Source organism: Amphiura filiformis, chromosome 18 (assembly GCF_039555335.1).
Source record: "Amphiura filiformis chromosome 18, Afil_fr2py, whole genome shotgun sequence".
In the NCBI taxonomy this organism is placed as follows: Eukaryota; Metazoa; Echinodermata; class Ophiuroidea; order Amphilepidida; family Amphiuridae; genus Amphiura; species Amphiura filiformis.
Genome location: NC_092645.1, coordinates 19,884,356 through 19,908,369, shown reverse-complemented (window position 1 = coordinate 19,908,369; position 24,014 = coordinate 19,884,356). Strand labels below are relative to the sequence as shown.

General features: G+C 37.7%; 1 protein-coding gene across 1 annotated transcript in view; it reads left to right on the top strand.

Moving 5' to 3' along the window:
* Positions 1-16,217: 16,217 nt before the first annotated feature.
* The window catches only part of LOC140139969 (serine/threonine-protein kinase Sgk1-like), a 95,999-nt gene continuing 88,202 nt past the window's right edge, over positions 16,218-24,014 (top strand). The window contains 1 exon segment of the mRNA XM_072161776.1: positions 16,218-16,435. The gene's annotated coding sequence lies outside the window, so the exon portion shown is untranslated.

Genomic DNA, 24,014 nt, shown 5'->3' with positions numbered 1-24,014 from the left:
TATTAATTATTTATTTATTTATTATTTAACCTGGGGTGACCAATCAATGGACTGGCACTGTTCTCACCTGGTTCCCAGGAATCGCCCATATTGAATTACCTTTAAGTTTCAGCACTTTCAACATATTCGATTTATCGTAATAACTTTGCCTAAAACCCCTGAAAACTAAAGATATGGTGTCAGCAGTGCCTAAGTGTTACATATTGGTAAGAATTTAATATCTTGGAGACTAGAGTGATACGACCAGTCGATCACTACATATTAGAGAGTGATTCAGCTCTGAGAGTGATTCAACCACTCACCTAGCATCATGTTAGCGAGTGATTGACCACTCGCCTTTAAAATCTATACGGCAAGGCCTGGTTGCTTATAAATGTGACTATGTCAAAATGATTTATAGCTAAGTGCTCTTCAAGATCGATGAAATCATGCAAGAAATAAATAAAGAACATAAATATTTTCACTTATAAACTGCCTTGTTCAATTTTTACATAAAGTGATGTCTCAAAATAAAGCTGACAGAATTTTACTTCACATAAAAAGTATTTCAAAATTTTGGATTTTTTTCCCTGCAAAGTCCACCCATTGGGTTATTCCATTTAGAAGGCACACTACCCCTGTGGAAGATTTTGGAAGTATATTCTACATGGGGAGTATGAATTTCAAATGGAATGAAGACATTAGACAGCTCCATTTGCAACTCACTCACCCTCTGTGTAAGTTTAATCTTTCTTAGAGGGTGTGTGTAATAAAGGACCCATACCGTTCCTTGTATGTCAGCTTTATCTGTTGCATTATTTGAGTGCAAACACCGCTAGGTCGTGACACCCAGCCTTAACAGTTTTGAAGGGTTCAGGGCATTTAGGGGTTATCAAAACTCATTTCTACCAAAATTCAGCCCGATCATGGGCCAAAATAGTGTAAAATCCAAACTTTTTGCGTGCTATGTGCGCACATTGTAAAGAAAAAGCCATTTCCATCCTGATAATGGGCGAAAATATTATAAAATAAAAACATTTTGCACGCTACACACTGACCCAATAAAGCCTTTTTTGAAGCTCTAAGACATACAGTCTCTATGTATTGTACAATGCAACTGTAAATGTTTTCGTCTGTGCCCCCGAAATTTTATTTTGCACCCCTGACCAAAAAAGCTAGCTACACCCTTGCAAAATTGGTCCATAAATGGGAAACAAAAATATTTCTTTAAGCCAAAAAAGGTCTCTTGACTCTCTTCCCCCTCTAATGTGTGGTGGGATGAAGTAATGGATTTCCATCTCATATGGTCTACTTCATCTGTATATATGGTACATTACTCTATTGATTGTGCCTGTTACAACCATGCATGGTGCCTGGGTTTGACCATATCTGCCAAGAGGCAGAATATTTGAATAAAATGAAAATATGAACTTGTAAGCTGGAGGGTATATTATGACTGAAGTAGAACATGTAAACAAATGCTTGATATTAGTTCCTGTAGGTATTGATTTTTACAATTTTGATCTAGATTTAATTGTGTGTGTGTTTTATGTTTTGTTTGTTTTTACATTGGTCTCTTATGATTTGTTGATTATGATGATGATAAAGAGGAGGATGAGAATGAGGTTGCGAGGATGATGATGATGATGATAGTGGTGGTGGTAATGATGATAATAATGATGATGTTGATGGTGAAGATGATCGACGCGACGGTGATGATGAGGAGGAGGAGAATGATAAGGATGATGAGTCTGTTGATGACAAGGATCATGATGGTGAGGATGATGAGAAGAATGAGGTTGGTGAGGATGATGATGAAGGTGATGATGATGATATTCGAGATGATGATCTGATGATGATGAGGATGACAATAACTAGGAAGAAGACAATGCGTCTGTTGATGACAAGGATCATGACGGTGATGATGAGGAAGAGGAGAATGATGTTGGTGAGGATGATGATAATGATGATGAAGGTAGTAATGATGATGATGATAATGGTGATGATAATCAGATGATGATGAGGACAATGACAAGAAAGAAGATAACAAATCTGATGATGGGAATGATGATACCAGGAAGAGGACAATCAAGGGGAGGACATTAACAAGGATGTTGTTGATGAGGATCATGATGGTGATGACGATGATGATACGAGGAGGAAGACGATGACAAGGATGATGAGGATCATGATGAGGATCATGATGAGGATCATGATGAGGATGATGGTAAGGATGAGGAGGACAATGATGATAATGATGAATGGACATGGCAATGGCGATGAGGAAACGGGTGATCTCAGATGAGGATGATACGAAGGATGTTGTTGTTGTTGTTGTTGTTGTTGTTGTTGTTGTTGTTGTTGTTGTTGTTGTTGTTGTTGGACAATGATGATAATGATGAATGGACATGGCAATGACGATGAGGAAACGGGTGATCTCAGATGAGGATGATACGAAGGATGTTGTTGTTGTTGTTGTTGTTGTTGTTGGACAATGATGATAATGATGAATGGACATGGCAATGACAATGAGGAAATGGGTGATCTCAGATGAGGGGAGCTGTAACTAGGCGAGTTAAAAAAAGGCGAGTTATAGAAAAGCGAAGTAATAAGGCGAGTTAACCCCCACTGAGAGTAGTTTTTTTGTCAATTACCCCCACGAAGTAAGCTAAAGGCGAGTTACGACAAAGCCATCAAGTCCCATCGGCGAGTTACGACAACATAAAACAAGTCCCGTAAGCGAGTTACGACAACACCAACAAGTCCCACAAGCGAGTTACGACAACACCAACAAGTCCCACAAGCGAGTTACAACAACACCATCAAGTCCTGCAAGCGAGTTACGACAACACCATCAAGTCCTGCAAGCGAGTCACAGCAACACCATCAAGTCCCATTGGCGAGGGGAGCTGTAACTAGGCGAGTTAAAAAAGGCGAGTTAAAGAAAAGCGAGTTAAAAAGGCGAGTTACCCCCCACAGAGATTAGGTTTTTTTGAAATCATAACTCGCCAATGGGACTTATCGTAACTCGCTGGCGGGACTTGCCGTAAAAATCCTAACTCGCCAGCGGGACTTGCCGTAAAAATCTTAACTCGCCGGTGGGACTTGCCGTAAAAATCTTAACTCGCTTATGGGACTTGTCGTAACTCGCCAGCAGGACTTGTTGTAAATCTTAACTCGCCAATGGGACTTGTATTCTCAGCAGGGGTCACTCATTAATCTCTGCAGGGGGTAACTCGCCAATCTAACTCGCTTTTCATCTAACTCGCCCATTCTTAACTCGCCATTTACCTGTCCCCTTGGCGAGTTACATGTAGGACTTGATGTAGGTTTTTCCTGTGAGGTCTTCAATTTGGAAAGTAATGCTTTACCTTGTAATATTATAATATTAATTAATTATCCGAACTTGCAGATCTGTTATTTGTTACATTGCTGGGCCTCAGTGGTTCCAGCTTTAAAATTATTATTAAGGTTACCCAATACATTACAATGAACATAGGTGCCCTGAACCATCATTAATTACCCAGCATGTGATAATTAGCCTTCTTGACAAATGGCAGACAACAACAGACGGTGAGAATTAAATATATACCGGTATATAAAGCATTTGGTATTTGAAATAATAACTCACCAATGGGACTTGCTGTAAAAATCTTAACTCGCCAATGGGACTTATCGTAACTCGCCGTAAAAATCCTAACTCGCCGATGGGACTTGCCGTAAAAATCTTAACTCGCCGGCGGGACTTGCCGTAAAAATCTTAACTCGCTTATGGGACTTGTCGTAACTCGCCAGCAGAACTTGTTGTAAATCTTAACTCGCCGATGGGATTTGTCGTATTCTCAGCAGGGGTCACTCTTTAATCTCTGCAGGGGGTAACTCGCTAATCTAACTCGCTTTTTCATCTAACTCGCCCATTCTTAACTCGCCATTTACCTGTCCCCTCAGATGAGGATGATACGAAGGATGTTGTTGTTGTTGTTGTTGTTGTTGTTGTTGTTGTTGGACAATGATGAATGGACATGGCAATGACGATGAGGAAACAGGTGATCTCAGATGAGGATGATACGATGGTTGTTGTTGTTGTTGTTGTTGTTGTTGTTGTTGTTGTTGTTGTTGTTGTTGTTGTTGTTGTTGTTGTTGTTGTTGTTGATGATTTATACACTGATGACTATAATGATGACAATGATGACAACAGCCAAAAAAATCTGAAAGAAACCATCTATAAAATCATCCATTCTAATGCCAGTATGACATATATTATATTTCCATATCCACTCCCAAGACATGATTTATGATTATAATTAGCACTCACAAAGCTACCTGTACCATAGGTAATTATTGTCATGAGCCTAGTAAGATTAATGTGCAGTTTTATCGTAATTATCATGAGTCGTTAGAAAGAGAATGTGGGCGTCATGACATTTAACTCATTTGGACTGAACAATTGGCTATATTCAAGATAAATGCCATATCATGATTATATGAAAGGTACAGATAAGGTTATACAGACAGGGGGGGGGGTAAGATTTACAAAATTTTGATATTGTCACTCTTTTAGCATTGCCCCCTCTGAAAAATATTTTCAATTAAAATTGGGACAGAAAAAAACACACAAATTTCTGTTAAATAAGTCCTTCTTGTCATGTGGTTTGGGGTAGGGTGGTAAGGGTAGTGGGTATAGGGTGGTTGGGGTGCGTAGTCAGCTTTCTTGGTCGGGAGGGGGGCAAAATTTTTTTTTAGTAAGACTGTACATGTACAAAATCTATGAGTTTCCAAAAAAGGGCTCTATTTGGACAAGCGTGCACAAATTTGGTATTTTACGCTATTTTGTCACATGATCGGGGTGAATTTTGGTTGAAAACAGGCTTCTTAAAAAAATACTGAATTACCCCTTTGTCTTGCCGTTTCTTTTCCTTTGCCTTCCCAGTGTAGTTAACCCACAAATTTAGTTTTATCCCATATAATAAGACTGAATAAAGTTCCTCTAAACTGGGACAACATTCTCAGTGACCAGTTTTTTGCCCCCTCAGCACACCAAAACTGATTACGCACCCATTCTGCTCTTATATTATTTGAGCAGAGAGGTAGGAACATATATTGTACAATGGGACATTCCAGTTGAAACCCATACACCCCCTATGGAAGTCATCACCTTAATCTCCCACACAGGGGGTGTAGATTTCAAATGGATTCACCCATTTGGGTAATCCCATGAAATTCACACTCCTTGTGTGGAAGATTAAGGTTATAATGTCTTCCATAGGGGGGGGTGTGATTTTCAACTGAAATAGTGTATTGAATGGCTTTCTAATCATGTATTAATAAGTGGGTCAAATGTGGGCTAGACATTTTTCCTGCTCTTAATGTTAAATACCTCAGTCTCAATAATTATTATTTCATATTGCTAATGAGAAAAATATGAGTTTTCTGTGATGTCAAAATGGAAACATGCAGCTCATCATGCTCTAGTCCAGACTTTGAATAATGGTCACATTAATATGGGGTGCACAAAACCCGGGGAACAAAACTTGGGTCCCCCCTAACCCAAATGCCCCCCTCCCAATTTCACCCTCACCCAGAAAAAAATCAATCCTAGCTGTTGTCAGTGTTCAAGGTATGATACACATACGATACATATTGCACATTTGTATCCAAGTCTTTTTGGCTCTGGCAAAATGATTCAATGATTTAATGGCGCTTTCACTGAAATAAAACTGGCTGATATTTGATATAAAGAGCAATTACAAGAGTCATGTACGTACTTGATATTAAAATCCAACTGACTCCCATATGCCTGCTTTATTTGCCTTCATACACTCAAACATGCTCATCCACCAGTGTGCAGTTCATGGGTACCAATATATAGTGTCATCAGAATGACCTTTTGAATGTGTTGGGTACAAAACTCATACTCCACAACTGGAGGTCAAGTTTGTGAGCTCTGAGTTTTAATGGGGTTTATTGAACTTTGTCATTGGTGATTAGACTATTTTCATTTATGAGAAGCCATTAACATTACATCCATGTTCAGTAGCTAGAACCTCAAACATGCTCATGTGTCAGGGCACAGTTCTGTCACATCAATATGTTCTACTCTCATTGAACGACCTTGATGGGTGATGATGTTGGTTCACAGGTGTAAGAACACATCCTCAATAACATGAGGTCAAATTATTAGCTATGGGTGTTGGATGGAGGTCAGTGAACTGTGCCAATTGAAGTGAGTCTACTTTGGCGCATTGAAATCGAGACTCCATTAATGCTCTGTGTGCTACTGCTAGCCATAAAGGCTTCAACATAAAAATCCCAAGTTTTGAAATATTATCTCAAAATATCAAGAGCTATCTCAAGAACCACTGAACCAATACTAGGCTTGTTTGTACTCATTTTAATGCATTTTTCATGCTGATTCCAAATATGGTCATGAAAATTTACAATTTTGAAATTTTTTGAATTAAAATAAAAATGACTTTTGTCGTCTGCTGGTGACACCCGCGTGGAGAGAGTTAACATTAATGTAATCTGTCAGGGAGCAGTATTCCTTGTGATTCGGGCCTGTATATGTGACGCGAACCGATCAAGGAAAATAAATCGGATGTTGTTAATATTAAATTTCAAGTGTTTCACATGACAGTTACTTGCCCTTTTGCTACGTTTTGATGATGCAAATCCCATGGAAATTGAACTTCTTTACCCCCTGAGCACTACCTGCCGATCTAACATTGCCTCCGATAGGTCAATTACATGATATCTTTATTTTAATCACCAATCAGAATGGAGCTTTGCAAATAATTCACCCCAGTTTTTTTGCATGCTGAAATTATTTTAACAATGTTGCTGATTGGTCCAATTGATAATGAAACTTCTTTTTGACCAATAGGCAGGTAGTTCTCATGGGGATAACATGCTATAGGCAATTTATTAGTTGGTGAAATTCCTGTGAAAACAAGAAGAAACAAAAGAATTTGAGCACCTCTTTTGCCAAATTCAATATTAGCGACATTACACTTATCAATTCTCCTCGATCGCGACATATGCGATAACATCAGTCTTTGATGTGACGTGATACATTGTACAACAACACACCAAGCAATGTGATGTGCTAGCTTAAGTGCGCAGAGCACATTGCATCTCAGAAGCCAAAAATCATTCAACATTAACTTTTAGCAAAGCAACCTTGAGGGAGCTGGGCTATTCCAGTTGAATTCCATACTCCCCCTATGGAAGACATGATTTTAATCTACAACACAGGGAGTGTGAATTTCAAAGGGGGTTACCTATAGGGGTTCCATTTGAAATCTACACCCCTGTGTGGGATATTAAGGTCTTGTCTTCTACAGGGGGGTGTATGGATTTCAACTGGAATAGCCCATTTGGTCCCCATGCATGCATGCTCTCTAATGTGTGTATTTCCTATAAGCATTATGCAAGAGGCCATAAAAAGATGTTGCTCCTTTTTTAGCTTCTGTAGGCTAAGCATATGTCACCTGCATATTGAACGTAACAGTCGCTATCATTGATTATGAAGCTTAATATCTGGACAGACTAGCTATGATGTTGGATTTTCCAATTTCATAGCTCAAGAATATTCTAGGGTGAGATATGTGATAGGAATTAGGATTCCTTTGACATAGAGTATAGGGGTGTACTCAGAAATGCATTGGAGGAAAACACTACGATTTTCCAAAAAACATGATTTCCTGGAAAAAATTATTTTTTAAAAGGTCCAAAAATGAGTCTTATTTTTACAACCTCAATTATCTCAGTGATATATGAACGGATTTTGTTGATTTTTGCACCATCTGAAAGAAGATACTTCACAGGTTTTGAATCTTCAAGAAAGTTTTAATACTGCCAATATTTTAAGTTGTTTTAACACCATCCTCCAATCCTCAGGGCCTTAAACATCCTGTATAATAGTTGCTCTGATTTTTCAACAAATAGGACTTTTCATTTTGTTGTGTTATGGACACTGGTGCTTAGCTATAATTGAAGACCGAATTAAAAAGACTAGTTTGCGTCAGACGCAAATTAGTCTTTTTAATTTGGTCTTCAGTTATATGCAGTTTAAAATCAACATCCCCCTACCCCCAATAATGTCATCACAATATTTGGATGTGTTGATTATTTTTCGGCTGATATCATTTTGTTTTAATATCATCATCAATAACATTGATAAACACTCATAATGGTTTTAACACCTGGTATCATCAAGTATTAAACTAATAAAGACATTCTGTGATTATCACCCAAATGTGTGAATCCACACATGAGCAGGATCTGCAATGAAACGTTTCAATCCGATCTCATGGGATGCGCATCCATAGCAGAAAATGTCTACATGGCACTCGAATCTGCTAATTTTTTACATCCGCTTAAAAAAAATTTTTTATTAAAATCGGTTCAATTTTGTTTATCAAAACCAATCCAAATCCAATCAAACAAAACCCGCAAAAAAACAAAAAAACAAAAAAAACCCAACCCAGAATGCATTGCAAAATCTGGATCGGTTTGGCATGTAGATCCGTGTTAGTTTTTGTCGCCTGCAAGGGTGTGTTGTTTCCATATGTCATTCACCTTTATTTTCCAAAATATAAAAACAAACAAAAAACATCAAACAATATCACAATTTTAAATTAAAGTTTCCATTTTATATCAGTTTGTCATGTATACATACAAACATCCAGAATACATGATCCTTCCCGAGCCAGCGGTAAAAATCAATTAAAACAGAAGCTCTACAGAACTCAATGCAGTACAGTCTAAAACATGCTCATATGTCAAGTCACAGTTCTATAAGCCTCAATATACATGTATACTCATAGATGACATTTGAAGGTGTTGGGTACTAAAACTCATACTCCATAACTTGAGGTCAACTTGTAAGTTATGAAGGTTATTGAACTATGCCATTGGAAATTAGGCAATTTTCAAGAGAACCCAAGGTACTATGATCTAAAACATGCTCATCTGTCAGGACACAGTTCTGTAACCTCAGTATACATGTACACTCATCGGTGACCTTTGAACATGTTGGGTATAAAACCTCATACTCCACTACTTGAGGTCAATGTATGAGCTACATGTATGAAGGTTATTGAACTATACCAGTGGTGCTGAGGCTATTTTGGCTCATATCTTCCTATATGTGGAGACAATCGGATGCATCATGACCAGGTGGGACAGGTGCAGGAGATGTATCACAACTTGATAGTTTTCACTTGCAGTTTGCATTCAGAAGCTATGTTCAGACCATGGATGCTCTCCAGCATTTATGGTTCAGATGGTCATAACATCTCAAGGGGTTGAACCTCTTGAGTGGAGGAGTGGAGGAGTTCTGGATGAAACCCTTCATGGCACATGGCACATAGTCACTTACAGTTTGCATTCAGAAGCTATGTTCAGACCATGGATGCTCTCTAGCATTTATGGTTCAGATGGTCATAACATCTCAAGGGGTTGAACCTCTTGAGTGGAGGAGTTCTGGATGAAACCCTTGAAAGTGTTGGGATGTCGACATGGCACATACAAGTCCACTCAAGAGTTTTAGCGTAACCCCCTATGGCTTCGGATTTGATCTGTTTTCAAACTCAGAGTGTTGAATCCTATATTATGTGTTCACACAGCTTAATCCACTGACCGAACTTCCAAGAGTTTCAATCCTCAGATTTTCTTTCCATTTGGTCCAGTCTCCTTTGTACAGTACATGGTTTTGTACTGGGCTTAGTAAAATGTTTTTTGTTAATAAATGACAAGTCTTTTTACAAATGTGGACTTATCAGGTTCTGGAAATAAATGATGCCTTCATAAGAAGCAAAGGTTGTCCAAAATGCTGGAAATGCAAGCAAAAACTTCCATCCATGCACATCATTGTCAGTCGACTGCTGCAATCTTCGGTCATTGAAACAATGCACATGTTTTTGGTCCTATATATTCATTCTGTCAGTTTGTAGCTGGTTTCATTTCCACCCACTTGATGTTTAAGAGGAAGCCCTGCCAGAGCAGTTCTCCTGGGGTGAACCAAACTTGCCTGGTTATCAAATTAATCAGTGACAAGGTTATCTCTGATTTTGACAGGTGCTAATTGATGTTTTAATGTTATTGCATCAATTAGCACCTGTCAAATTCAGAGATAACCTTATCACTGATTAATTTGATAACCAGGCAGGTGTGGTTCACCCCAGCAGAACTGCTCTGGCAGGGCTTCCTCTTTAAGTATGATCGTGATAGCAAGATGGGGCCTACGGCAAAATCATTTATTTTGTTTTTCCATATCTTGTATAACCCATGACTCTTCAGCCATAAAGGAGTGCTGCTGCACCAAAAAAACATGACTTTTTTCATCCCAATAGCATAGTTCAATAACCTCAATTAAACAATCATAGTGCAAAATTTGACCTCAAGTTGCAGAGTATGAGTTTGTGTACCCAAATTTTCTAAGGTCATTCAATGAATGTGTATGTGCATTGGGGTTAAAGAACTGTGCCCTGATAGATGTGCATGTTGTGGATCCTAGTATTTCTGACCTGCCACAAGAAAAACAAAAGTGTTGCAGAAGATTTTATTAAATCTTTGTGTTTCAAGGAAAGTAAACAGAGAGTGTGTGCACTAGAAACAATGCCTCTCATTATACTCTCAAATGAACCATTTAGGATGACTTGTATAAATGGTCACAGATTACACAAGAAGTTCAAGTCCAATGGTGCAAAGTTTTGCATAATGTGTGCAAGTCATTGTTTAGACAAATAATAACTGTGCACTATGTTTTGAGGTCATTGAACAGTGGCGGCGCCTGGGGGCAAATCTCCACTTTTCACTTTCCACTTTTGCAGCAATCTTGAGCAAAATTTGTTACTTTTGCCCCCCTCCCCTGAAATTCACTTTACCCCCCCATGCCACAGCCCCCCAAAAAAGAAGATTCCTGGTGCCGCTACTAACTCATTGCTGAAAATTGGTGGGGTTTGTTTCCGATGCAATTTTCCGAGGTATCGCAAATACCGAGGTCCAACACAAACCCTGACGATTTCACACAATGACCGTAATACATTCTCATTTCTGTCATTTTACAAATTTGTTTCATGAAAATAACACAATTTTTTGCGTAAACTACTATTTAAAATATATCTTCTGTTCACTGTTTTAATGTGCAATTAATACACGATCAACAAGTATGTCGACTTACGCGTGGTTACAGATTACGTGTGCTTGATTGCTTGTTAAGAAACAATATATGCAAATGCGGGTTATTGTGTGCGGAGGATATTAATGACCTCCATTTGTGTTCGCGTTTTTACAAATAGTAAAATATGATTGGATCACACGCATTGCATATAGACCTATTCATGAGGTTGTGAATTAAATTTAACCCATTCCTTTATGTGGAAATTACATATCTCTATATCTCATCGAGAAAAATGGATATTATTATTATTATTATATTATTTAAAATCCACACGTAACCCCTGTGGAAGATTTTGGAAATATCTCTTACAGGGGGAGTATGAATTTCAAATGGAATGAACACATTAGGCAGCTTCATTATAAACTCACCCTCCCTCTGTGGAAGATTCAGGTTGAATCTCTCTTAGAGGGTGTATGAAATTCAAATAGAGCTGTCTGATGTGCTAATTCCATTTGAAATTTATACTCCCCCTGTGGGAGATATTTCCAAAAAGTGTGGATTGGAATAGCCCAATATTGCTTGTTTATCCCAAGAAGGTGTTTTCTCATTTATCCCAAGAAGGTGTTTTCTCATTTCATAATATTCAAATATTAACACAAAACTCAAATGTGATGCGATCAAGCAAAATCAGTCGGAACTCGAATATTGATTTTGAGATATAGCTAAACAAAGGTAATATTTCCTTTTGTTTCCTATTGTTTTGGAAACTCTGCTATTGGTAATATCTTTGGAACTGGTTGTTCAATTTTAATGGGGTTTTCTGGAAAATGCAGCTTTGTAAATGCGTTTTACTATCCTATAAGAAACTGAAAATTTAATATTTCCGAGTTCACTGATTTTGCTTGATCGCATCACAAATATTGATATTCATAACAATATTCATGAGAATAAATATTGTGTTTATTGATAGTAAAATGTGAGTTAGCAAATTTATTCTTTGCCAAAGTTGTTTTCTGTTACAGAATGAGAGAGTGAAAAATAAGAGTCGAGAGAGTCAGTCAAAACTCATTTCCCCCTTACATTGTTTGTTCCTCTTCTTCTCCCCAAAGATTTTAAGATACACAGTTAGAGGCACAAAATAACAACAGCTTCAACTACTTATTGTTTACTTCACTGACTGTTATGTTTAACCAATAATAAGGGTTATGCACCACAGCAGTTGAAAGGAGTATCCCATCATGCATTGCAGTGTATCTGCATGCCCCATAGCAAATGTATACAAAATATAAACAAGAGCCGCTTAGATATTGAGAGCTATGGACAGTTTCACAATACTTTAGGGGTCATATTTTTGCAAACAAAAGTCTAAGCTCCCCTGATTTAAGCGAGTTATTGAAAGTTGAAGTGAGGGATTTTTTGTACGTTTTCTATGGCATATTTAGTTCTATTATGGTACCGCAAAGCATAATGGGATACTCCCTTTAGCTGCTGTGGTTATGCACTGGTTATGTGTACCCATAGTCACAGATCCTGGGGGGGGGGGGATAAATCCCCCCCAATATTTTGCCAGGGGGGATGGTCCATACAATCATCCCCCCCAATGTTGATGCCTGAATATGGGTTTCTGACCAAATTAACCTATTTGCTCATTTTGGCCCCAAAAGGTGCTCCACCATGCTGGATTCACTATACTTCAAGAATTTTTTCAAACCCCATCCCCAAGTGACAAAAAAGAAATCTACACTACTCTGTGTACCCCAGGGGAGGAGGCAATTTTGACATGGATATTTGGGTACCATTTTTACGCCAGAGGATGATTTAAGCACTACCCAGCAAGTCTTGCGTTAGCATAGCTGTGTGAGTGAACATGACACCACTGGTCGGCGTGGCCACCCACTGCATACACGTGCATGGTTAAATTTGAATTTGGACAGATATATATTTACAATAAAAACACCTTCAAAAAGCTGGTCGATTTCACATTTTATGTTATCTACAGAAGGTGTGAATTATCCTTTATGCATACATCACTTTAGATCTGAAATCGACCAAGTAATAATGACACACACACAATTCTAAAACAACATCTTTTGCACAGAATTCAATGGGATTTGAAAAGTAAAGTGGCAGTTGAAACTCTAGTGATAACATTTTTACAGTGCATGATGGGGCTTCCTTAAATCATCCTCTGGATATACGCCTAAGGCAGTAGAAACATGTTATGAAACATTCAATTAGTGTGCAAAAGTGTGCATCACATGATTAGGCAATTTCAGGTCTTTTAAATTGGGGTTACCCAAAATCTGGCATGAGTAAAGGGGGCTAAGATTTTTGGGCATATTGAAAGGGGAATGCATGATTCTTTGGCATGTCAAAATGGGGGGGGGTGATGATGTTTTGGCTTGTAAAAAGGGGGAGGAAAGCAATTTTGGCAGACTATTTTGAGAATTCACTACCCAGGGCAGGGGGTACGCATTGTTAATTTCATTTGATTTAGGGAAAGGCTAACTTTCAGACCTTTTTGGTCTTCCAGCCTTTTCCTTCATATCGTTATGAATTCGGCAGAGTGACGAATCGAGAATTTTGAGGAAATTGAGTATATGTAAGCTTATGATTATGTTTCAGGGTATCTTTTAAAAAAAAAAAAAATTAATGGAAAATCTTTCTCCCCGACGTAGATATTGAAATGTTGATTTGGACTAATCGCGACTAAGTGCGATAAATGAATTCGCAGAGAGAGACGAATCGTATACTTAGCTGTACAAATCAGGTTGATCTATAGTATTGTATAGCGGAAACCCCGAATTTTCTATATTACATGTCCTATACTGATATATTTGATACCAACGTATAGCTGTAGGTATCTTCTATCCAGTGATACCAAAATAAGTACAAACATTCCCCACATGATATTACTGTGGTTTAATAATGTGAGTGCGCCCCCGTGAAATTGAAAAATCCCGGAAAATCATACGCAAAATATAGGCCAATATTGTTATTTCTGCTTTAAAATCCTCGAGTTTTTGCTAAATATTACAGGGATGACTATTTATAACTTATATAGCAAGTTAAGTCTACATAGCCTTAGGACAACCAGTAATTTCTACACAAAAGTCCCAAATCAAGAATGCGTGCTATGGTTTATACGTAGTTGAATGCGATTCGACCTCTCTCTCTGCGCAGTGGTAGAGACATTTTGAATACAGCCGAATAGTTGTTAAAACGCGTTTTGAGGGATATATCTATTGTTTCAGAACATGCAAGTATGTAAATAATTCGTGTACACTCACTTCTATAATATACATTTCAAATGAGTGCTCACGAATGTTCTAAATTTTTAGAAGGGTCAATGGAATAGTACCAAGATTTTCAAACGCCGTTTACTCAGAACAGCAATTTTGCGTATTCGGCACTCTGCCGTGTTCATAACGATATGTAGCATGTTTGTATATATTATTTTTTATGTAATGTCTTTGATTTTTATGGAAATAAATATGAATGAATGAATGTTGCACAGCCCCTAATATTAAGAAATGTATCATTCATGGCCTGAATAAATAAAAAATCAAAGTCTATCAGTGGTTATATTTTTTCATATATTTAGCTTATTTGTTCGGTTGCCTGTTTGTTGTTTCGATTTAACTACTATCACTTCAAAGTATCATAAATCCATTACTATAAACTACAGTCACAATTAAATGTTTTCCAGACTACAATCATGTAATGGATTTTGCCCGAAACTTTTTACACTTTTAAATATACAAGGCTGCAATTGTGTTCTAATGTTGTTGAAATTGCATTAAATTGGCTCTAATGGATGTAAATTTTGCAATTGTTGAGTTTGTTAAATTAAATATAAATCAAACCTGTATGTTAGTCTATTAATAAAATATACAAGCCTGCAATTGTATTATACTTTTATGGAAATTGCACTAAAATTAGTTGCAATAGAAGACAATTGTGCAATTATTGAGTATGTTGAATAGGCCTCCTCAGGCATCCTCAGGAGATGAGGCGGCCATTCAGTAGTCAGCCATGACCCAGATTTAAGTATGAAAATAATTATGCAGGAGTATAGCATATACAGGGTGTATCAAAATGATTGGTACCCATCAGTTTCCAGTGGTTATGGACAAGACTGTCACATCAAAATACAATATAGGAGCTACCTAATTCATAGATGAATGTTATAAAAGGTTATTAATCTATAAATTATGGGCATTTCAAGAGGATCCAATGTTGCATATGGACGAATCAGGCTTGTCAATAAACACCAAAACTGATGGGTACCAATCATTTTGATACAGCCTGTAGCATACTTAATCAGTTCCGCCACTGTATCAAAATAATTGGAACTGGGATATAAGACATTTTCAAAAAAATGTTGAAAATGGAAAATGAATATAAAAATTGTAATTTGTATGCTTTTTTAAAGTTTTCTAAAATGATTTTGAATGTTATTATAACATTTTACACTTGAAGATGCACCTAGGAGAAGGTGTGAAACTGTAGACTCTCAAAAACGTGAGTCCAGTTGAATGGTTTAAAGAATTTAATTTTATGTAAACATTTTCTATACAAAACTTTTTGTGTTTGCTGGATATGATTCTGTAAGCAAAGATTGCCAAATTTTTTGGTGAAAAAAAATGGTGCCACTACAATGTGACTGCATTGCAACATTAAACGCTAGTAAAAATGTGCCCATGCATTTGACCAAATGGATCACTTTTATAGCAGTGGCATAGCCAACATGGCCAACGGGGCAGCAACCCCCCCCCCCAATATCTTGTCCCTCCCGTTGGGTGCTGAATGCCATAATGTTTGGACATTTCGTTAAATCATTCCCTCTTGAGAAAGTTGCCTACTGACCTCTTTGGCTATTCTATGGCTAAAATTAATTGTATACATTAATAGTTTAATTTTAACTGGGTAAAACAAAATACAAGTCCTCTGAGGAATCTGCCATTAAGGGTCCATGCATGACCCAGATCTATCTGTAGCCAGTGTGGATGAAAAGAATTATGACTGCAGGAATATAATCATTTATGCCGCTATATAGCACTGTGCACTGTGGCAGCTAGGCACTCATCATCGCACATACGGAAGACTCAGACGGTGGTTCAGTTGTCAGCCGGCGTGTGTGCAATTAGTCTTGTCTGCCGTGTATGGTACATCACATAGTATACATACAAGGTTATCATGCTTATGGAAATTAATTGATCAATGTGGTATAACTGACTGGAGATACGGTGTGGGGTATAATGATGCTTTTAGTGATTGTCTACAAGGGATTTGTCGGATTTAACGTGTAAGGGGGAATTAATGTATAAGGTATGTGATGATTATATTTGTGATGGCCTTGAGTCTTTACATGTACATTCATGCACTAGCTAATTATTAAGCTTAATTGGCCAGAGATTGATGTACAGTTAATTAGTGACCAGTATTTATGCTAGTTGATAGATATAACCCATCAAGTTTAAGTACTGTTTACGAGGGATTCATCGGATTAAACATGTAAGATTGAATCATGCAAAGGTGAGTGATAAGTACATGATGGCCTTGAGTCTCTACAGTGTTCATGCACTAGCTAATAATAAGCTTAATTGGCCAGAGATTGATATATGGTTAATTAGCGACCAGTATTTATGCTAGTATAGCTATAACTATCAAGTTTAAACAAGAGATTCATCGGATTAAACATGTAAGATTGAATCATGCAAAGGTGAGTGATGAAGACATGTGATGGCCTTGAGTCTTTGCAGTGTTCGTTCATGTAGGATTATTATTAAGCAAGATGAGATGGCTAATTACTGACCTTCATCATCAGTGGCGGTGCCAGGATTTTTTTTTTCGACAGGGCATGGGGGGGCAAAGTGAATTTCAGGGGAAAATATCAATTGATTTTATGCAAAATTGCAGCAAAAGTGGTAATTTTCGTAATTTTGTGTTTTTTACTGGGGGAAAGAGTTCTGACTGTAGGGGCATTTGTCACCCCATGCCCCCCTGGCTCAAAACCACTGCGCATCATGCCATTCGCTGTAGAAGTGACGTCATAATCTGTAGATAGCTGATGTCATCATCCTGCTATCTACTGTAGATAGCTGATGTCATCATCCTACTATCTACTGTAGATAGCTGGTGTCATCATCCTGCTATCCACTGTAGATAGCTGATATCATCTACTTGTTGCTGTAGATAGTTGATGTCATCATCCTGCTATCTACTGTAGATAGCTGGTGTCATCATCCTGCTATCCACTGTAGATAGCTGATGTCATCATCCTGCTATCTACTGTAGATAGCTGATGTCATCATCCTGCTATCTACTGTAGATAGCTGATGTCATCATCCTGCTATCTACTGTAGATAGCTGATGTCATCTACTTGTTACTGTAGATAGTTGATGTCATCATCCTGCTATCTACTGTAGATAGCTGATGTCATCATCCTGCTATCTACTATAGATAGTTGATGTCATCATCCTGCTATCTACTGTAGATAGCTGATGTCATCTACTTGCTGCTGTAGACAGTTGATGTCATCATCCTGCTATCTACTGTAGATAGCTGATGTCATCTACTTGTTGCTGTAGATAGTTGATGTCATCATCCTGCTATCTACTGTAGATAGCTGATGTCATCTACTTGCTGCTGTAGATAGTTGATGTCATCTAGCTACTATCTATTGTAGATAGATAGCTGATGTCATTTGCTTGCTGTCTACCATAGAAAGCTGATGAAAGTCAATTGTGCAATTATTGAGGCTATGGAGTTAGTTTTAGGCAGAATTTGTCTTTTTTTGCCGCTTTTACCCATCAGTGAGGCAAAATTATTTTTTCATCTCACTAGTGGGCAAAGTTTTTTTTCCTTGTCACTAGTGCGCAAAGTTTTTCCCCAAAAACTCCCTAGCCCCCGATAATATCTAATGGTGCGTCCTTAATCTTTACGAGGGATTTGTTTGATTAAATGCGTAATCGTGAATCCAGCTACAAGGAAAGTGATTTGCGATGGCCTTGAGTCTTTACATACAGTTTTCATTCATGGACTAGCATATTATTAAGCATAATTCATGAGATGATGTACAGCTAATTACTGACCGGTATTTATGCTAATCCACCAAGTTTACATAATGTTTACGAGAGATTTGTTAGACTAAATGCACAAGGATGAATTGAACGGTGAGTGATGAGTATTTGCGATGGCCTTGAGTCCTTGCATACACAGTTTTCATTCATGCATTAGGCTAATTATTAAGAGAAATTAATGAGACTGGTGTACGGCTAATCACCGTCTGGCATTATGCTCGTTAATTACAATTTAAAGTAATGTTTACAAGAGATTTATCGGATTAAACATGTAAGGGAAAGTTGAACTACAAATACAGTAAGTAATGAGTACATTTGCAATTGCCTTGTGTCTTTAGGTATAGTGCAGAATTACTACATGTAGGGCTTAATTGATGATCGAGATATATGGTGAGTTGCTGACCGACATTTATGCTTGTTGCCATAGCTAATAGTTGCTTTTATAAACAATTTGTTGGATTAAATGTTCACAATTGAATCTAACTACGTTTCGGTGAGATAATTGTGATTGACTTTTCTTTCTGTGTTTTTAAACGGTGTACATGCATACCATTAGGGAGATGAATTGATGAGATATCCAGATAGTGTCCAGTAGAACTACATGTAGTATGAGCTTCTATCAGATTTTGGTGATGTTTAGTATCATCTTGACATCAAATCTATCTACATGTATGTGTAGGGCTGTTGTCAACAAGGCTGTTGTCGACAAAGCAATATTCCAGGTTTTGACAAGCATGAATCAATTGTCGACCAAAGATTATAGAAAAGCTTAAGATATGTTTAACATAGCCACTATTTGTCATAAAATAACAGCATCAATCTCCTATTTGAGTGGTGCAGATTATCTTTCCATTATAAATTTGAATATTCTAATAATGCGTTATTGCGTATAATAGGGTATCATTTTGAATGGTAATATTTTGAAGCAAACAAAAAACCTCGATGTATAAACATGGTCCCTGATTTTGACTTTAATCATGTTTTGCTTTGTCAACAACTTGTCAACATCGGATCTTGAGATTTGACGATTGTCGACAATGTAAATCTACTCGACAACAGCCCTATCTACATGTATATGAAAGATCTACGAGAGATACTAATGTTCAAAATTGAATCTTGCTAAGTTACAGTGAAAAGTACATGTAGTGTAACTAGTGTGATGAATTTCATGTCAGTATGTGTATGGTACAGTACATATTATGTTAGGGGGCTTAATTGGGGAGATCCATAGTTTCCAGATGAGTGTGGGCTATCAGTTTTCAGAAAAAGTGCCCCGCTTGCGATGCATCTGATGCGGTTTACATGTACATGTATATGTTAGGGGGCCTAATTGGGGAGATACCCATGGATATAGTTTCCCAGTAGGAAGAGTGTGAGCTATCAATTTTCAGTGAGAATAATCGGTATCATTAACATCGAATCTATAGCTATTAGTAAGGGATACCTGTTGCGGTACATGATCACAATCAAATCTTGCTAAGTTACAGTAAGAAGTAGTGTGATGATTCTCTCGTCTGTATTTGTATAGGGCATAAGGTAAAGGAGACGATCCTGTATAAACAGTGATCGGAGTGCCCATCTCTCTTTCATTTGCGATTGGGCCAGACTCCTCCATGTAATGTTGCTATAGGGGGATCGCTACACCTCCTCTACAGCGAGTCTGTTACCTTCCCAGCATTTAAGAATGCCGGTACCCATTTAAACACCTGGGTGGAGAGGAGTAATCGAGATAAAGTGCCTTACTCAAGGGCATAACACGATGGCGTCGCCGGGGCTCAAACCCGTAACCTTTCGATCATGAGTCAGTGCCCGTTCCGCTAGGCCACCATGCTCCCTTCAATATATGGCATATTAGGGGGCATAATTGGGGTGATACCCATATAGTTTCCCAATAGAAAGTGCATGTGTGAGCTATCAGTTTTCAGTGATAATCATTAACATCCTATATCTATAGCTTGTAGTAAAGGATACATGTTGCGGTACATGTTCACAATCGAATCTTGAGTGAGAAGTAGTGATGATTCTTCTACATGTTCTTATATGGTGTACAGTACACATACATGTTAGGGGGCTTAATTGGGGAGATATCCATAGAGTTTTTCCCAGTCGGATGAGCTTGAGTTTCCCATTGGTCAATTACATGATATCTTCACTTTGATCACCAATCAGAATGGAGATTTGCAAATAATTCACCCCATTTTTTTGCATGGTGAAATTATTCTATAAACAATGTTGTTGATTGGTCCAATTGATAATGAAAACTTCTTTTTGGCCAATCGGCAGGTAGTTTTCATGGGGTTAAACTAAATGTTCACTGTTGAATCTTACCCAGCTACTTGTGGCGATGACTCCTCTGTATGTGTTGGGTTATGTTTACAATGTTAGGGGGCTTAATCAAGGAAATATCTTAGTATAGTTCCAAGTCGGACGAGTGTGCGCTATCAGTTTTCAGTGAGAATCATTATCATTAATATTAAATCTATAGTGAGTTGTAAGGGATACTTGTTGTAGTACATGACACTTAATCAAATCTTGCTATGTTTTTACTGAAAAAAAAATCTTGCAATGTTAAGGTGAGAGAAGTATTGATGACTCCAGTGTGATGTACACAGTGTATATATGTGACATGATCAAGGGGAATATTAAGTTACATGTCGGCAATTTTCAATTAGTAGTTTTTACATCATTTTCTGGCAGCTTTTACAAATGCTACATTTTGATGCAAACCCCATTTAAGCAATTTATCAATGGCTGAAAAAAATATAAAACAAAAGAATTTGAACATTGTTTTTGCCAATATCTCAAAAACAATATTAGCAACATCCAACTCATTCCCCTTGATCATGTCACATATGGTTGGGGAACAAGTGCTATAGTTTTCAGTGATGTTCATTATCATTCTTAAACCATCAAATCTATCCTATGTAAGAGATATTGGGGAGACATGTTTAATAAAATGTTCACTGTTGAATCTTCTGGAAGTGGGTCAGCAGGACAACTCAACAGTTTTGCCCCTCCCCCTCACCCTCCCAGCTCCTTCCCTCACTCTCCCAGCTACTCCCTGCTGACCAAAAGGACAAAAAAGGACACTGTCAAGAAGTAAAAGACATAGCCTACATCATGACAGAGTATAGTTACTGTGAAATTTCAGACAAAAATGTGAGCGTTGTTGAATAGTTTAAACCTTTTCTTTGATACTCATTTTAAGCGCTGTATTTGTAATTTTCAACAAAAAAATTAACTACTTAAAACATCCATTATTCACTATTTGACAGTTTATCTATACAAATATGAAATCCCGGAAATATCAAGAATATGGTCCTGGAAATATGGAGAATAGAGTCATTTAAATTTTGATTTACATTTTTTTCTGTCAACAGTTAGAAAATCAGGTACAAGTACTATGTTTGCATTGTAGGTTGAAGTGTGGATTTTGGGCTATTATGTTTGAGTTCCACACTCCCTCTGTGGTTAAGATTTATTAGCTTAAGTTTTCTGCAGAGGAAGTATGAGCTTCAGATAGAATAGACAATTGGGTAAATTCCATCAACAATACTCACCCTCTTTGTGGAAGAGATATGTAAAGCCATAGTCAGGGGGAGTGTGGGTTTCAAAATAATTAACCCTAGGTAATTACATTTGAAAAATTACTCCCTCTGTGGAAGACTTTTCTTACATCTTCCACAGGAGAGGGCAGATTTCAGATGGAAGATCCCATTGATATGCAGCCTTATTCTTAGTTAAATCAAGGATCATTGTGTTTGATACCTGTATAATTTGATGTTGTTAGCACAGAGTTTTCCAGGAAATCAAGGTAATTGGCACATATGCATTGCTGATTCGCCAGTGACCAATCATGATGATCCTATCATTTGCCAGGGACCAATCATGATGATCCTATCATGATGATCCTATCATTTGCCAGGGACCAATCATGATGATCCTATCATGATGATCCTATCATTTGCCAGGGACCAATCATGACGGTAATCACTTCTCAGATCCTGTGCAAACTTGCAAATCTTTGTTGAACTTTAGAGGGGAATAGAGGTTGTTGGATGTGTGATCTGGTAAGCGCTGGTCATGCAGTGTTACTCGAATGAATTTCATTTTTCCAAAGTTGAATGCTTATTGCTCATTCATTTTTTTATCAAGACACACTGGATGCAATAACTTAACTGCCCACATAACAATAGATACAGTTCAGAGGTTAATCCATATCCTTTGTATACGCATATTGTATTGCGGGAAGGAATTGAGGTGCAAATCAATATCCGCTAGAGAAAGCCTAAAATGTGCGTATTGAAGTTGACTTTTCTCTGTGTAAACGGGGTCTTATACCCAATCATGTCCTCACATGATAATTTGAAATGTCAAATTCATTCATGTGATTCTATTAATAGACGGAGCCAGCACATTCATGTTCGTCAATGTAAATGATCCCCCATACAGTAAGGGAAAGGACACACGACCCTGTTCAAGATATTACCGGCTACATCCTGACAAAAACGTGACTATGCAAGGCACTGTGAATAGCTACCAGGATATTACATCTAGCTAAGGTCCGTGTGCCGCAAAAATGATTATTTTCGCAAGGGGTTTATTTTTGCAAAATTTCGCTAGTCGGTCATGTCACCGTCATGCAGGCATGAAAATGAGAACACAGATATATTTGTTATATAAAGTTGCATTATACTTGACATAGCTTCCGCAAAAAAAGATTGCTTAATTTCATAAAAATATTGAAAATCGCGAAAATAAATTGACGCGGAAATAACCACTTTAAACCCCACTTTGGAGCCTCACCTTTGTCATTTTTCAAGGATGGTTTGAAAATGGCCCCAAGCATGTACTTTCATATGGTTATTTTGTATTTCTGTATCTTGAACATGATGCTATATCGTAATGCTTAAACATGCATTCGAGAAAGGCATGCATATTCACACAAACACTTTATTTTATATTACTGATGTTTATCAAATTTCAATTAGATTTTCTGTTTGTAATATTAATATCTTGGGCAGTGGACATTGAACCAGGAACTCAAAATAAGGGACCGTTCACAAACACTTGTTAGGGGGCCTGATGCAAAAAGGGGGCCTGTAATTTTTGACCCTCTTAAGGGGTGGGGGCTTAAAAATGACCACAAATTTTCCAGGGAAATTTGAGTTTATATGCTTTTCTATGGGGTTGATCCATAATTTTCATGTCAAAAAGGGGGGGCCCTGAAATTTTTGAGATCTGTAAAGGGGGGAGCCTGAAAAATTGTTGTGATGAAATTTTGCTAAACATGAAGTGTTTGTGAACGGTCCCTAACAGAGGCACTGTAGATATACACTTAGAAAAAGATGAAAAAGGATCCAAAAGGTTCTTTAAATCCTCTATTCCTCTCCCGGATTCCTCTCAGAACCCTCAGTGGTTTTTTCGAAAGGCAGGGGCGGATTCAGGAGGGGGGGCACAGCCGGGGCGTGCCCCTCTATTTTTTTACTAGCAAAGGACGCCGGTAACTTAAAAATAAATTGTAAGAAATTAAAAAAAAAGGAACAAATTCGGCCATGAGCAGCAAACAATGGGCCAAAACCGTTGAGTTTTCGAGGGGGTAACCCCCTTTAACACATTTTTTTTCGTCGTCGACCAAAAGGCGCCCCCTTTATCAAAAATTCCTGGATCCGACCCTGAAAGGAACCATATAGGGATCTTTAGGCACCCTTAGGATTATTGAACTGTAAAACGGCTGCAGACCTTTGATGGTTCATCAAAGGTTCTTGTATTTTTAGGAACTCATTTGTGGGTTCTTTTTGAGGGTTCAGGTATGAGTGTTATT